Below are 15,745 nucleotides of genomic sequence, written 5' to 3'. Positions count from 1 at the left end.
ATGCAATATGTAATGTGTATTCCAAATACGGAACAATTATCAGCATCCAGCGGGGCAACAAGCGGACAGTTAACCAGATAATCTAAACTGAAAGTGAACACATCTTAAATGTCAGTAATGGCCTCGAATTTTACAGGAAAACTGCACACAGATTTCTACACACAGTTTGGGTCATAATTCCACTGTTCACCTTAGTTTTGCCTTCTAAATTACTAAAAAGATGGGCTAACCTGTGTAATTATCTTCTTGCGTTCCTTCTAAGACTTTTGAACTACTAAATTTGAACTACAGTTTTAATCCGGGAAACATTTCCATATTTCATATACATGCCCATCCTTTCAGTTAACTATGCTATTGTTGTTCTCTTTGCTAACGTAAAATGGAGAAAACTAGCATCTAATCATCACACCAAACCATCTGAGAAACAACGTGTGGAAGCGTTTTGGATTGGACACCATAGATGGAGAAGATATGGGTAAAGTTGAGGCCATTTGCTGATGCTGTACAATAAAATGCAACAACTGCCAACAACTTACTACAATAACATTAGCTTGTTACCCAAGTAATAACAACTTCCAATTCTACAGTATAGTTGAAGGTGTGGCTACATCGTTTGTGCTCAAATTAAACTGAATTATTTTTTAAATTAACGCTACATGTGAGTTCTAATTCATTCCCACCATTTTTTAAACAGTGACCCTTCTAATCCTTTCGCAAACAATTTGAGCTGTCATGTTCCCCGATCTCAGGAATTATCGTGGTGAGTAAAATGTAATCCTAACCTGTAAAAATGATGGTCAAAACTATGAAAATAAGAAACAAAACTGTAAAACTGCAATTATCCTTTGAATGTTTGAAACCAAGTATTTTTAAAGCTACAGTGCAGTGATATCATTCCCAGCCTACTAAATGTGTACTGATGAAGACAACATGCAGTAGCTCTGTTTACACAAGACTCAAGTCTTACATAGTCAACAATTCTCCTCATGTGGCGCCAACAGAGCTGTGGAAACACCATGTACAGCCAAAGGACAGCTGTCACGCCTGGAAGCCCTTATTGAAAGGGAAAGAGAGAAGTGATATCTATCTAGAGGTGAGGATGGTGAAGAGAGGTAAAAAGAAGGAAGCAGTGAGAAGTGAACAAAGACAGAGTGAGTGAAAGAGAGAGAGAGAGAGAGAGAGAGAGAGAGAGAAAGAAAGAGTCCATAAATGAATTTTAGAGTCAGAGCGAGATGACACGGCGAGATAAAAACGAAAATAGAGGTTTGGATTGGAACGGCTGGAGACAAATGGAAAGATAGTGGAAATATGGCCTCGCCAGCAGTGTGGTAATGCCGGGCTCCCTCGCTGAAACACTTGGGCTCATGACAAGATAAGGACAGCCATCACAACCTGAGCCTCCATTTTTACTCATCCCGAACGGTGGCTGAATAACACATTTCTTTCCCCACACATCCCTTATCAGGAGCTGCTATTGTTTAAAATCACAGACACAAACTCACACAAACACAGAGGGACACAAATGATTAGCCCGTTACAGTGGCATTAAATGGAATTTAAAGACCGTGGCGAAAGGACTGACACAGGTCATCAATTTGTGTGCTCCTGAATTAGCCCGCCGGTTTTTATGAGTCTGAGACCGTAATGGCTGCTGCATTTCTATTTCTTTACTCCCTCCTCTTGCACTGCAGAGAGGACTCTTCTTTTAGGCTATATGTGAAAGCCTCTTTGAGCTTTGAAATGGCTGACCAATGCTAATCAGAATGAGTCATGCTGTGGGAAATCTGTCAGAGATAAAAAGAGTGAAGGCAGGGTCAGACAAAGAGATGAAGGAAGGTTTGAATAAGCAAACATTCAGCTATATGGCAGTTCCTTAAGCTCAACATCCACCCCTCCCTGTCCTCTCACTCATTTCTTTCCTGTCTTGCTCTCACTCTCTTCTCTTTCTATAGTCAAGCCTCTCTGCGTCCCTCAATGCCAACGGGCGCTATGGCAACAAGACATTGACTCCGACAGAGTCTCCGTACATTCGGGGATTGAGAGGCAGTCACACCAGAAAGTGGCACAGGGAAATTGATATGCTTGTCTTCATGAAATACAAGGTGCCAGAGGCTTGGTGATGTAGAAACTACACGCAGGGCTACTTGGTGAACTACTGTTACTGGCAAGCTAGCACTATAGTCATAATATCTTTCTACTTTCTCTGTAGTAGAGAAACTATAGCTTCTTTCATTTTGCACTTTCCGGCACTGTCAAGGTAGCTTGCTATTCATCAACGGTGAAAATGTGCGTGTCACAGTTAATCGGGCCTTGCCTTATTAACACCCTGCGTAATTCTGGTTTTGTCAACCTTTATATTTATTGGTACATCGCACAAGGGACTTTATAAAAGATCAAACTTGAAATAAAGAAAATAATAATAATTGGCATCTTCTATTCAGCACACATGGTGATTTAAATATGGTATTCCTATTCTACAAAGCAGTAAAAACAAGCACAAAGTCAAAACAGAATAAGTTGTCAACCCTTGTATATTCAGCTCTTTTATTTCTGTTACAAAGCATTGTCTGGCCAAAACTGATGCCAGCCTGAGGCCATGTTTCCCTGTGAATGCATCCACTCATAAAGTACACAATTGCAGCAGCTAATGATAGCAAACTTCCCACACAAAAGTTGAGAGCTCTCATTATACATTAAAACTTATCTGAGAGGATGTAAAAACAAAGTCTTTTTCTCAAGGTAAAAAAAAAAAAAAAAAAAAAAAAAAAGCCAAAAGTCAATGCACTTTGATTTGGATGTTGAGTGAGCAGAGGCCGTGCGCCTGTGAAGACAGCAGAACACTAAGGGCCAAAATCCATAGCCAATCACTAGTAAAACAGGGAGTTAGGCTCGGACTGAAGTTGCCACAGTGGCTGGGTGCCTCGCCGAGCTGAGCTTCAGCTCCCCAAAGAGGCCAGGGAGGCTACCTCATTATCCTCAAGCCGTGATGAGTAAAGCGCTTTGAAGGGGGTTTGAGTAATGAGGGTAATGCTATGTAACCTGGCAAGTTGCTACACAAGAGGATGCCAAGAGAACAGAACTGCTTCCTTGTGGGGGAGACAGCGAGGGCAGAGGATGCACTTTGAACCTCAAAAAGTGTGGTACCAAAATATGTTTGGTTTTAGCTTTCCGGTGGTGTTAATACGCAGTAGTTGCAGACAGAGATGACCAGATGTGGGGATGCATTTCATATTAGCTGGCCTTCCTGTAAGTGGGAGGGGATCTGGTTAGTCCAAAAGCACCAGATGCTGTTTATAGTGATCAAAGATGGCAAAAAGAAAAAAGAAACAAGATGATGAGACAGGTTGGGCGTGTAGGGAGGCTCAGATTTTCTTTTCCAGCTTTTACTATTTTGGATTTGATCAATATCAAAGGCAAAAAATAGACGTGGCACTGAGTTGGAGAGCTATGCATGTGAAATACTTTAGTATTTGAGCAAATCCACTTGAAGTTGGTGGTGGCTCCATAGGGCTCTCTCCCTGCCTAATCAGACCCTTTCTAATATTGGACAGGGAAAACAGCTGTGAGAATAAAGTGAACCGAGCCAAGGCATGGTCAAAATATGAATTCAAAAAGCACCTCAGGTGTTTTGCCTTGCTCCCACAGAAATCCTATCACAGTTACAGTACAAGGACGCTTTCGAGAGAAAACAGTGATGAGCGCGGCAACTCCAGAGACAAACATTTTCAGAATTATTTCAAGAGGTTACTTCAATCCCTCCGCGACATTTTTTTGCCAGCAGGTGTTGTCAGCATTGATTGTTATTCACAAAACACAGCTTTTAGATCTTAGATAGCCTGTGGGTATGAGGTGGATAACCTTTCAGACTTGAATGAAAATGATTCACAAATCTTTATTTTTGTGTGTGTCTAACTCCCTAGTCTGAAAGCATGACTACTGGCCTCACACCTCGTAGATAAGTCCAACACATCTTTACAACCAGCCCCAGTTGACGTGCGCTTGGAAGTCAATTTCAAAAGCAAGTAAAAGTAATTGAACTGGAAATATGGGTGAAAGCTAATTTCCTTTCACGTTTCACCTGGATGGAGAGACGGGCTGTGAGTTTTTAATCTGAGAGTGTGCACATGGGTGTGTGTGTGTGTGTGTGTGTGTGTGTGTGTGTGTGTGTGTGTGTGTGTGTGTGTGTGTGTGTGTGTGTGTGTGTGTGTGTGTGTGTGTGTGTGTGTGTGTGTGTGTGTTTGTGATAAGCATGATAGCACCGTCCGCCCACTTTTATAGCCTCTTGGACAGGAGCCTAGCAACAAGCCTAGCAGCCCTCCTGTGCACGGTGTAGAAGTGTAATCAGACAAGGCGTCAATTAACAGTACCAGCACCGGCAGTCCATCACAAGGCCTTTCACTGCGCACTTGGCCTAAACTTCAAGGCTGCTGAGAGGGGGAACATGTGGGAGGCTGTGCGAGAAGCCCTTATGCTCAGAGACAGTGTGTGTGTGTGTGTGTGTGGGTTTGGTGGCTGTGTCTCCTGCTGAACGTGCAACATCGCCCAAAACAACGGGATTCAAGCTCAAAATTGATTCCTGCCGTGCTGTCAAATCGGACTCTTTTCACTTCCAGCTTCACTCTTGTATAAATTAATAAAGAAAAGACTTGAAAGATGGGTTAAGACCTTTTAAATCTCTTCAGGGGAACCCAAAAAAAAAAAAAAAAAAAAAAAAGCGACCCCGACCCGCCGGGGGGGAGACGTGTCGAACAACTGACCGCGGAGAGGAGCGGTGGCAGAGGGAGTGGGAGGCGAGAGAGGTGAGAAAAGATGAGGCGGAACAGACGGGAAAGAGGAGAAAGAGCGTGAGGGAGGAAGGAGAGAGAACAAAAGAGAGAAGACAGAGGAGAGTCAGGAACGAGGGCGGAGAGGGAAAATGGAAGGCAGAGGAAAAAGGAGGGCGAGAACAGACAGCAGGGGCTTGGCGCTGTGCCCGCGCTGGCACCATGGCGTCGATCCAAGCGTTGGTCTGTGTGGGCAGAGTAACGTTTGATGCAGACCGATCGCGAGGCTTTCCCACTGTGCTGCCGATGTCACGTGAAATGTTCGCACGCCGACGCTCGCGACAGCGCCTCATGCACACACATCCCACATTTTTCCACCCGTAAAGCTGTCACATGAACCTCAAAGCAGGGGAGTTGTTGTGCGTCGCTGGGGCTCCTTCCCCGTCTCGTCTGTTTTTTTGTCTATCTTTGTCTGTCCGTCCTTCCTTGCATTTTTGCTCATCTGTTCTGCCAGTCTCTAACAGGTCTCTATTGATCATCCGATTTCCTCTTTATCTTTAATCAAAAGGCTGGGGAACTCTGTTGTTTAATTGATGAGTCTCTGCGAGAGGCCCACTCACTGGCTCCCACAGAACCCGCTCGCATTCATAATTAATAAACCACGGCTAATTATCCAAGCGCTGCTCCACACCATGCACGTCCTATATATGAAGGGGAGGAAAAGGGAGGAAAAAGAGACAGCAGCAGGCGGGGAGAAGAAGAGACGGCGAGGAGGGAAAATGGCTAGAATGAGAGGCAGAGTGGAGATGTGGGATTTGCAACAAAAAAAAAAAAAGGGATAAGAAAAAAAAAAAAAAAAACAGACTTTGGACAGAAGGGAGGAGAGGGTGAGACCTGTCACCTGTGGCTCTCATCCACATCCAATCTATTTCCATTTCACCACCACCTCTCTCATCTCCATCACATCACACACTTCCTCTCCCACTTTTTTTTATCTTCTTATTAAAGTGCTCCAACTTTTATGGGCTTGGGGAAAACAGAGAGGGGGAGAGAGAGAGAGAGAGAGAGGAGACAGGCCGATGATAGTGAGAGAAAATGTGATTGATTTGAGAAGGAATAATGCATTACAGGCTCATATATTTATTTATCCCCACATGTATCTCAACGCCACAAGTTCCTCTCTTCAGTATTAACTTCTGAAATGTTCGGAAAGTGTTTTCGACCCCTGTTGAGGGTTCTTAAAGTGGAGCGGGGTGAACTCCTGGCAGAGGGTGGGTGGTTTGGGCTCAGATGGATGAAGTGGCTGTCTCTAATATGGGCCCATCTGGAGGTGGATTGACCTGTCTGCCTACCTACAACAGCCTAATGCCCATTGATAAATGGGTGGTGAGGTGTGCTGGCTGTGTCTGAGGAGAGGCTTTAGGCAAGGAAACTGGGACAGCACATCATGTTTGGATTCAGAACCTGAGTCACTGCTGCTCACCGCTGCTGGGGGTGCATCTGGAAAGAGGTGTGAGCGGAAGAGGGAGTTTGGCTTGTGCGTGCGTGCGTGCGTGTGTGTGCGCATGGAAAGACTTACGTAAAGAAATCTATGGCTAGCTTAAAATCTTGATTGCCTGCACTGAAGGGCCTTTAAATCAATAACGTAAACAGAAACAAATACACACATGGACTAAATAAACTCCAGCCTTCACTCCATTAATTGGTCTCTTATGTCTGTTAAACCAACAGATGTATCCGTTAATCTAATTTAAGGCAATTCTAATAGTGTACTTTGGCTGCCCACAAACAAATTATTGGATTTACTTGTTTTCCTCCTGCCTATAAAACTATTTTATATCATGCAAAACTCAACTTCAGGATTATTTTTAACAAGCTAAAATATATAATTATTAAATTAGATCTTGAGATGCTTTGAGAGTTTGCACACAAGCTCTTATTCCTCTTACTATTCAAACCAGGCTTTTGTCAAATCCTTCCTGCTCTTGCCTGCAGCCTTTACTCCATCTCTTCTTTTAGCTTCTCGCTCCCTTTTGCAAAAACAACAACATTGTTTTAGGAGAGGAATGAGCTAATGTGATGGAAAGCAAGCACACTCAAAAATGCTCAACTCATACATATTCATACATCGTCAGCTCAAATCGCACACAAACTGTTAATAGAGATGTTTTTTAAAAGTGGGGAAGAAGCATAAATGTGCCCCAAATTAGATGCATATACATTTTCAACAGCTGTTTTAATCGACTCCATGGATTTATTTTTTTTGTCTTTTTTTCTCACTCAGGCCTGGCTGCCAAGCACTCCCACTTGCAATTCAGTGGCCAAAGATTAAATTACAAAACCTTACAGACACACCTCTTCTTCCCTCTATCATGTTGGCCCTATTCCATCTCTTTCTTTGCCTCAGGCAGGTTGGACCTCAACTGGCCTCCATATCCCCAAACTCCTCCACCACAGCCTCCTACCTCTCTCTATTTCTGTCTCCTTCACTGTATGATGTCCCCATACAGTGTGTCCCCATACAGTGTGTCTCCCCCCCCCCCCCATCCACCACCCCTTCTCCTCAACTAGGGGCCATCACTGCCCCCTGTTATTTTCACCAGCTCTCTTTACCCGGAATGCAAAATGTCTTCACTCTAACCCCATAAGTGACGATGACCTTGGCTTTTTGAACTGAAATAGAAGAGATAAAAAAAAAAATCAGTGACCGCCTCCCAACCCCCCATACAGCCTGCCCCTTCCTCTCAAATTACACTCTAATGGTTTAAATGCTGCGTTCCCCATGAGATCTAGGGCGGGCTGGGGCCAGGGTGAAGGGTCCAGCTGACATTTTATGAGTCACCTAAAGGTCATCTGTAAGTCCTGCACCTCAATTATGAAGTTTCACTTAGCAACAGTAAACCCAACCCAGCTTTTGCAGCAAGTGGTTTAATCAAATCTATTCCAAAGACTTCTTCTCTCACAACAACAAAGACCAGTTCTCGGAACGCTGCCATAGACATCAAACAGGGAAAATTATTCGTCTGTTGCAATCTGCCGCCAACAGACAGGGCCAGATAAAATGGTATCTCCTATGACATGCTGCATTCCCAACTGACTCATTCGCTGTTTGGCAACAAAACAGAAACATAGAAATGCACAAATGAACCCAACGACTGCATGAAAAACTCATTTGCTAAACTCTGCCGTAAAAACAGTGCTCTTTCTCTGTGAAATCGAAAGAGCCAAAGCTGGAGTTTACCTTCTCCTTCTGCTCCAGGGGTTGTTTGCAATTGAGCCAATATGTTGTAATTTTCAGCGGCTATCTGCTCTCCAGCCTTAGATTTCCGTAGTGAGCGTGGCACCTGTTCTGTCTTTGCACTCGATATGCCAACCTGTAACCTAACGGACTCCCATTAATGCTAGTCTTAATGGCACAACTGAAGTAGTGACCTGTAAATAAACGGTCAATGTACCTTTCATCTTGATTTTACCGCATCATTCATTTCACTTTAAAGCGTAACTCTCGCCAAAATGCATCCTAGGGTATTTGTACGTGAGTCAAAATTTTGTTTAAAAGCATATGCAATTTCTTTGCCTGGCAAAGTCAGGGTCACAAGAAGACTCCAGGAAGTCACTGCGCCCGGCCAACAAAATAGTTCAACACGCTTACTCCCTGTAAAACCAAAAAATGTCACGTTTACACTTTAGTTTTTAAAATTAGATATATCATGTTGTTTAGTGAGCTTTAGAAGTGCTGGCAGGTTGTTTTTGTCACTTCTGGACTGAGCCAGGCTAGCGGTTTCCCTCTGTTTACAGTCTTTATGCTAAGCTAAGCTAAGCTAACCAGCTGCTGGTGGTAGCTTCATATTAACATGAGAGTGATATCAATCTTCCCATCTTACTCCCAAAATGTCAAACTATTCCTTTAAGAAATCCACCTCACAAAGTTTGTCGACGCACTACTCTAACTTTTGTTAAGTTAAAGCAATGTCATTTTTATTTGGTTCAGTATAGTGACACAGCATTTTTGTCCTAGAGAGCAGTCCAAGGTTGAACAGCTCTGAAACTCTGACTAGTTTTTTTCAGTCTCTCCCTTGGGGTATTGGGTCCTCTCAGACAGACAGGCAGAGGATAGAGAAATATGATGGACTCCACTTGATACATGGCAGCCAATATTTGTTTTGTGTTGAGATACAAGCTGTGTGGGTCAGAAAATACAGGAAGAGACAGGAAAGTAATACAAATACAGAGTCCTCTACAATCTCCTGACACAAGAGGATTTTCTATCCAAACAGTTTTTAGATATTCCGTGTAAACACTTCAGCTAAATTGTTTCAGTGTCAACCATGTTCCTTTTTAAATATTTGTCTGTAAAACAGTATTACTGAAGTGTAACATTAGCAGCGAGTTAGGGGTGTTCTGTGAGTACAAAGAAGACACATTGTAGTTCACGCTTGCAGAGACCAGCAGACGTAACAGATATATGACAAACTGCAAGGCGGCTCATATTAGTGTAATGCTGAGACGCATTACCCTGCAGGTCAGAAGCAACTCTATGATTGGCTGCAGCGCCTGAGCAAACACTGCTAACACAGTATGTTGTCTTCAAACAGATGCCAGTCTCCCTAGAGACAGCTCCACCAGTGTCCAGTCCCCAGCTATACGCTCACAATTTTTTTTTCCCACTGAGTCCCAGCACACATTTTCACACTCGCACAAAGAAATACACAGCGCTAAGCCCCAACCACTGGTCTCAAATGGGAGCTAAATATAGGTGGTGAGGTAGAGCTATAGGTAGTTGTCAGATGAGATCCCATTATCAGCCTCTGACTGTGAGGCTCTTGTGTTCTTCCATAATGACAAGCCGCTGCACCTGTCTCTCTGCCCGGCCTGCCAGCTCCACACACGGGCACTCAGGTCAGACTAAATATAGCCGTGCTCCCTCTTTGTCTCTCTCTCGGTTGCCTCACGCTGCACCACTCTGCACAACACCCCCAACCAACCCCTCACCCCCTCAACACACCCCTCTTTTAAACCTCTTATTTGGAGCAAACTAGGTTCAGTGGCCAGGGAGGGCCTAAACAGTTACACTATCCCTCTCTCCTCTCATCCCCTTTTATAGAAACACGATGACATTATCGGTGGGCAGGAATAACAAACAGGGATCTATTGGCACCAGAGAGGTGGCCATTAAACATCATCCACTCTGATTAAAGTGGTGATGTCTGTATGTATAAGTCTATCTTTGGACGGCTAGAAAACAGTCTTCCAAGAGTGGAGTGTCACCACCATTTTTAGAGAGCGATTTTTAAGTCCATATTAAGCGTGGGCTTATATTTTCTGGTTATTACATTTTCATCAATCTGGGAATTGTTTGTTTTTTTGTTTTGCTTTAATTAAATTAAAAACTCAATAGCCCAAAAAAAAAACAGAGTGACAGACAGATTATAAAACACATTGTTTTGCACAAACACTAGTTTAATTGATTTTCTTCCTTTACTTTGAAGAATTCTGCCACAATCAACAGCCTGTTTGAGTTTTCTCTCCATTTTCCCCTTTCACTTCCTATTACATAAAGCATATTCCAAACATTGCCCGCCGCAAGAAGACCTCGTTTACTGGAAACTGCATGGAACAGCGTGTGAACCTTTGGTTTCAGTATAAACAGATATGCTCCTTTAAACTTTAGATTTTTGAATTATTTAAGAGACATATAGACAGAGATACAGATAATTCTGATCTTCTGTTGTGACATCAAAATAACTCCAAAATACACACAATTTACCCAGTCAACAACTAATGTGCCACAGTGACTGAACATATGGTTATGACTTCTCTTATTGCTGTTTTTAAGTCACTGAAAAGCATACAGTAGGGTTTTATGGTGTATTGCTTTGATTGATGATGTTGTTCAGAGAAAACTTACAATGTGGATGACAGGGGAACAGCTCGTTTTTGCCGTGTGATTCTTTCCTCAATCCCAAAGGTGACATAAAGATTCGACAAAGGAATATATTTTTCCAATGTAGTTTCGCAGACCTGTGAGAGTCTGTTGCAATTGTGCGTGCAAATATCAATTCCGAAAGTTATTATGGTCTGTCTCCTCTCCTCTATCCTGCCTCCGACAAAATGTCCAATACTGCAGGCGGTAGAAACATCTGCAGTGCCAGCAGCCGAGAGGAGAACGACTTTCCGAGGTAATAAAAGATGAGACGGAGTGATTAGGGAAAAGCCAGTGAATGGCTGCGAGGCATTTGGGCTCACACCTCGTCCTTACAAATGCCAGTCAGGGTTACTTCTGACAAGGGACAATGCATCAACCTGCTTCACCTTCTACAACAAGCCACAGCAGCTAACGCTTTATTCTGAAAAAAAGTAAATGCAATCACACAAATTGAAAACTGCAATAACGTTTTGGCTGATAGAAACATTGCTGTCCTACATCTTCATTTCCACACCTCCGGTTGCCAGCTATGCAGGCAGTGTGTATCAGAAATGGGCCAAAACATTCTGGTGATAAAATTGACTACACCACAGTGCACTCCGTGGCCTTCTCTCCCCGTCTCTGTTACCCTGGAAACTGTTGTCCATGTAGGAAGGAGCAATTCTATTACAGCGGCAGGGCCAGCCAGCAAATAGAACTATAAAACATGACTTTACAGTTAAAGAGGCAGAGAGGAAGAGAAGATAAAGAGGGCGAAGAAAATGCAGAGGATAGAAGGAGAGGGAAAGGCGACAGAGGTGGGGGTGGGGGTGGGGGGGGGGGGGACATGAGCCAGAGATGAACATAGATTAAAAGAAAAAGGGCACAGCGGGGTTGGCGAAGATAAAAGGTTCAGAAGTGGAGGGAACATGCAGAAATATAGACTAGCCAAACATATGAAAGTTAAAAAATTACTTCCAATCCTCTGACCCCAGAGTCACAGATAGAGGTACATAGAAATGTAAGACGACCGAAGAATTTGCTTAATAACTATATCAGAGGAGACTGCTAATGCACACTTGGCAGAGTTATGATAATAATTGCTATCGAAGTACGTCTGATTACACACGGAAACTGCGAGAGGATGGAGAGTAGGGAACAGGGCCAGGAGCTGTAAGCTGGTTAAGCAGATTGCCTGATCTAACTATGCTTCCCTACATCTATTCACATCCTCTCAAAGCCTCGTCTTTGCCATCCATCTCTCTACACCCCCCTCCCCACACACACAATCATAATGGGCCTATTGAGTCACCCCATTTGTCTTCCATCACATGCCCAAAGCCAAATCCTTTTCTTTATTCTTTCTTTCGTTCCCTTTGTTTTCTTTTTCTGCCCATAACGCCTCCACACCGTCTCACACCAACTCCTTCAAGGGTAAGTTATCACGCTCGTAGCAAGAGGCAGTACTTACGCTCAGTGCGTGCGTGCGTGCGTGCGTGTGTGTGGAGACAGACAGTCAGAGAAGGTCAGCATGGAGCCTGCGGGGAGACACATGAGAGGAGCGACTGGCAGGGATCAAATACTAATCGATACTGAACACACACTCTCTCTCACTGGGGCTTTAGACTTAACTCAGCCTTGTCCCTTTCACACTCTCGTGCCGGTCAGAGGCGTGTGTTTATGTGTGTGTATTAGGTTTTTCTTCTTTAGCCAAGAGAATGGTCCCCTCCGATGTGACATTGCCTTTGAGAGACTTGTCCGTGTGCGTGACCCCCAGATGCCTGGGAATCATTGCAGGGCGGATCATGTTACCGGCCGGCTTAGGCCGGGCTTACTTTGTTCTTAGGTAAACTACGCTAGCTGGTCAAAGCACCACAGCCCAGGGCTATAACATCTGACAGGGTTCAAATTACTCTTCCAAATCCATTTCAGTGCTTTTGTGTGATCAACTGCGAGTTGCACAATGGAAATACAAGTGAGTCAGTCCTAAGGCTGTAAACACAACCACTTTTCTGGATCATCAAACCTGCTTCGGAATGTGGTTGTTTAAAGACTCTTTATATAAACTTGACTCAGGCTTCTTGTTGCCAGATTACTGTACGAACAGGTCGGGTTAGGTTACTAAAGAAATGACTGTCAAACCCTACAGCTTCAAAATTCTACTCAGAAAGGGATTAACATGTATTCTGATTACTTTAAAATACTTGTACATACTACTTACTTTCTTTTAGACGAGAGATTGGTTTGGGCTATCTCAGTATATACATTTTTGTTACTTGAACAGAGGAAGAGCGCTTGTCTTGCATTTGAAATACTACTGTCTTCGTGGGCAAAGTTGAATTGGGATTTGTGAGGAGGGGAGCCAATGTGTCCAATGAGGCCGGCGTGTTGGGTACGAATGGGCTGGTTTCCACAGACCACTCTGTCCACAGTTTATTAGGGACTATTTCTCCAGTAGACATTGTGTTCTGTGGACGTGGGTTGTCCAGAGTAACAATGACACCGTTTCTGGAAACAGATACAACCAAATACACTGTCAGTGGCACATTTTTATCTTGTTTTTGCATTGAATTAATGGTTCATGAATCACTGAAATTCCTGTGAGATAGATGCGTCTTTGCACCAAGGACACTTCAGTATCTCCAGTAACTAGGCTAAGTACAATAAATTGTGCTTTCATTATTAGACCTATTATCTGTTGCCTTATCTTTTATTTACTTAAGTAATTTGACAAGTTCCATGCTTGCAGTAATGTAATAATCCACTTGACGTGCCAGAAAACAATATTGTGATTATCCAGAGGAAATGATATTTGGCCTTTTTTCAATTTGGAGACACGTGGATCAATTATCCTGCTGCTGTGTGACGGCCACAGCTATTTCATAAAGTCAAAATAAAAGGAGGCTACATCATACATTTGTTTGGTCAGCTTGAGACTGCCTGAAAATGGTTTCAAGTCGGCAACGCTGTGGTACTGAAGGAACGGAACGGAGCCCAATTCAAGCCGTGGCCAGTGGCTCCCAAAGTGGGTGCCTAAGGGCAGGCTAAGGGTGCTGCAAGATTTGGTTCCATTTTTTACACCTTCAATTCATCCACGCACTGATGGCAGCATGCTAGCATGCAAGTAAAGAAAGGTTCTTGCCCGAGGACACTTCAGGACAGTTATTGAATGCTTAAAGCCACTGAGAGAAGTCAATTAAAAACATGTGTTGTCCTTGAAAACCTTGAATGAACGCTCATTTTTCTTTTGAACAGAATGAAAGAAATGCATTTAATCACTTAGTACACTTGATTTTTTTTATTCATTTGGGATCCACTATAGAGGTTATATTTGATCACAATGGGTTTAACAATTATTTTCTCTAAAACCTGCCAGCTCTGTAAAGAGCTTGTGTTACTGCTTATCAGCAATAACAACACATTATTTTAAGAAAAAGAGCACAGCTGTCATGCACTTAGAAGTGTTCCATAACTATATATACTGCACAAAGCTTTGTTCGTGTGCTGCCAGTTAACTAGACTGCACTCTGTGAGAGAATGGAAAAGCCCTCTGCCAAAGTATGGAAATGGCAGAGAAAGAGCAACAACAAAAACGCTAGTTGGACTGGATGATGTAGGCAGACAGAGAGAGAAGATGTGAAAAGGTTGCAGAGACGTAGGAACAAAGACAAAAAGAGAGATAGAGAGAGAGAGAGAAGAGGGTAGAACAGGCTTAATCTGTGAGAAAGCAAAACTAGAGTGTGGTCAGTATATCGGCGCCTTCACCACCTCACAGCCTCCTCTCTGGAGAATTTATTCTCTATTTTCTCTCCTCTATCCGCTACTTTAAATTGAGGGTGTTGTGTGTGAGCCGGGCGTGAGGGAGAGAAACACCACTGTGCGCTTCTGCTAACGAACACCTACAATATATGTTATCTTAGCTCACAATCGACATGTCACTTTGTCTGATACATTACTTTCATCTGTAGTAGCTGCTCTGTGCTCCACATAACTACTCCTTACTCGACTGGCGGCTCACCCCACCATATTATCATATTAACTACCTGATCTGTCACTTCACCTGTTGCAGCCTTATCCCCTAAACCAGGTTGCCTTCTCTAACTACTATTTCTACGGCTCTTTGGCCTGGCGCACGGCCCCTTTTTTCCGCCGTTAAACTAGCAAAAGTACACGCCCTGAACGCACCTGCGCCAGGCGCTTCACGCCGTGCGCTGAGATCGTTAGGGGCCCAGTATGTCTTTCCTCAAGTGCCAAAGTTCGAGTGAACTCCCTCGTTGGCAGATGCAGTTGGTCAATAAGGGCTGATTGAGACAATGACATTTAAATATGCTGGTCTTCCCCTGTTGTCTAACCGTATCCCCGCTGATCGCTGTGCACTCCTCATTGACTGTGAGCAAATGACATTTCAGCAAATCAATGGCTCTGTATTAAAGAGACTCTGCAGTCTATGCCTCTGTGAACTTTCCTCCTCTCCCAAACATTTTCTGAATAGTAAAAAGTGAATGGATAAAAGGTCTGACATTGTTAAACGCCTCTATAACTAACCCTCGGTCCGCTGGGAATTAATATTAAAATGTGAAACCTTTAACAGTATTGGGGTGTTTTGTGTAGGCTTTGAGATGCTCTTGTCTCTCTCGCTTGTTAAAGCGAGGAAGCAGGTTTAGAAGGCCCCATATTATTCCTGTTATTCAGTTATTATGAGTTTTTTTTTAAATACATTACTTCATTATCATTATTTAAAAAGAATGCATTTGATAACGGAGAGCAAGATCAACTTTTCCTGAGGATATTTGTGGTATTTATCAATAAAAACGTTTACTTTGATTTTACTCAAATAAATTGAGGCAAGTCTGGTCTTCAACCACATCTTTCAAATCACAAATGTACTATAAAAAGGGACATTAATTCCTACAACATGGGACCTTTACATTAAAGCGACATACTAATGAATGAATGGATTGATTGGGCGAGCCAAAAATCTCCAGCTCCTCTGCACACCTCATCAATTTACTCTTCCTGCTGCTCTAGCCGTCTCCAATACCATATTTTTTATCTTTCCTTCAGCGTTTTACCCGTC

General features: G+C 43.2%; 1 protein-coding gene across 5 annotated transcripts in view; it reads right to left on the bottom strand.

Moving 5' to 3' along the window:
* Positions 1–15,745, bottom strand: part of sema6bb (sema domain, transmembrane domain (TM), and cytoplasmic domain, (semaphorin) 6Bb) — a 148,699-nt gene that overhangs the window by 89,598 nt on the left and 43,356 nt on the right. The window contains exon 1 of one of the 5 annotated variants that reach the window (XM_028588389.1): positions 6,713–6,766. The exons of the other annotated variants lie outside the window; for them this stretch is intronic. The gene's annotated coding sequence lies outside the window, so the exon portion shown is untranslated. Of the gene's footprint in view, positions 1–6,712; positions 6,767–15,745 lie in introns of those variants that run through there. 5 annotated transcript variants of the gene reach the window in all.

This window comes from Perca flavescens, chromosome 9 (genome assembly GCF_004354835.1).
Source record: "Perca flavescens isolate YP-PL-M2 chromosome 9, PFLA_1.0, whole genome shotgun sequence".
Classification (NCBI taxonomy): domain Eukaryota; kingdom Metazoa; phylum Chordata; class Actinopteri; order Perciformes; family Percidae; genus Perca; species Perca flavescens.
The sequence above is the reverse complement of the archived record's forward strand: the minus strand, read 5'-3'. Positions and strand labels throughout refer to the sequence as shown.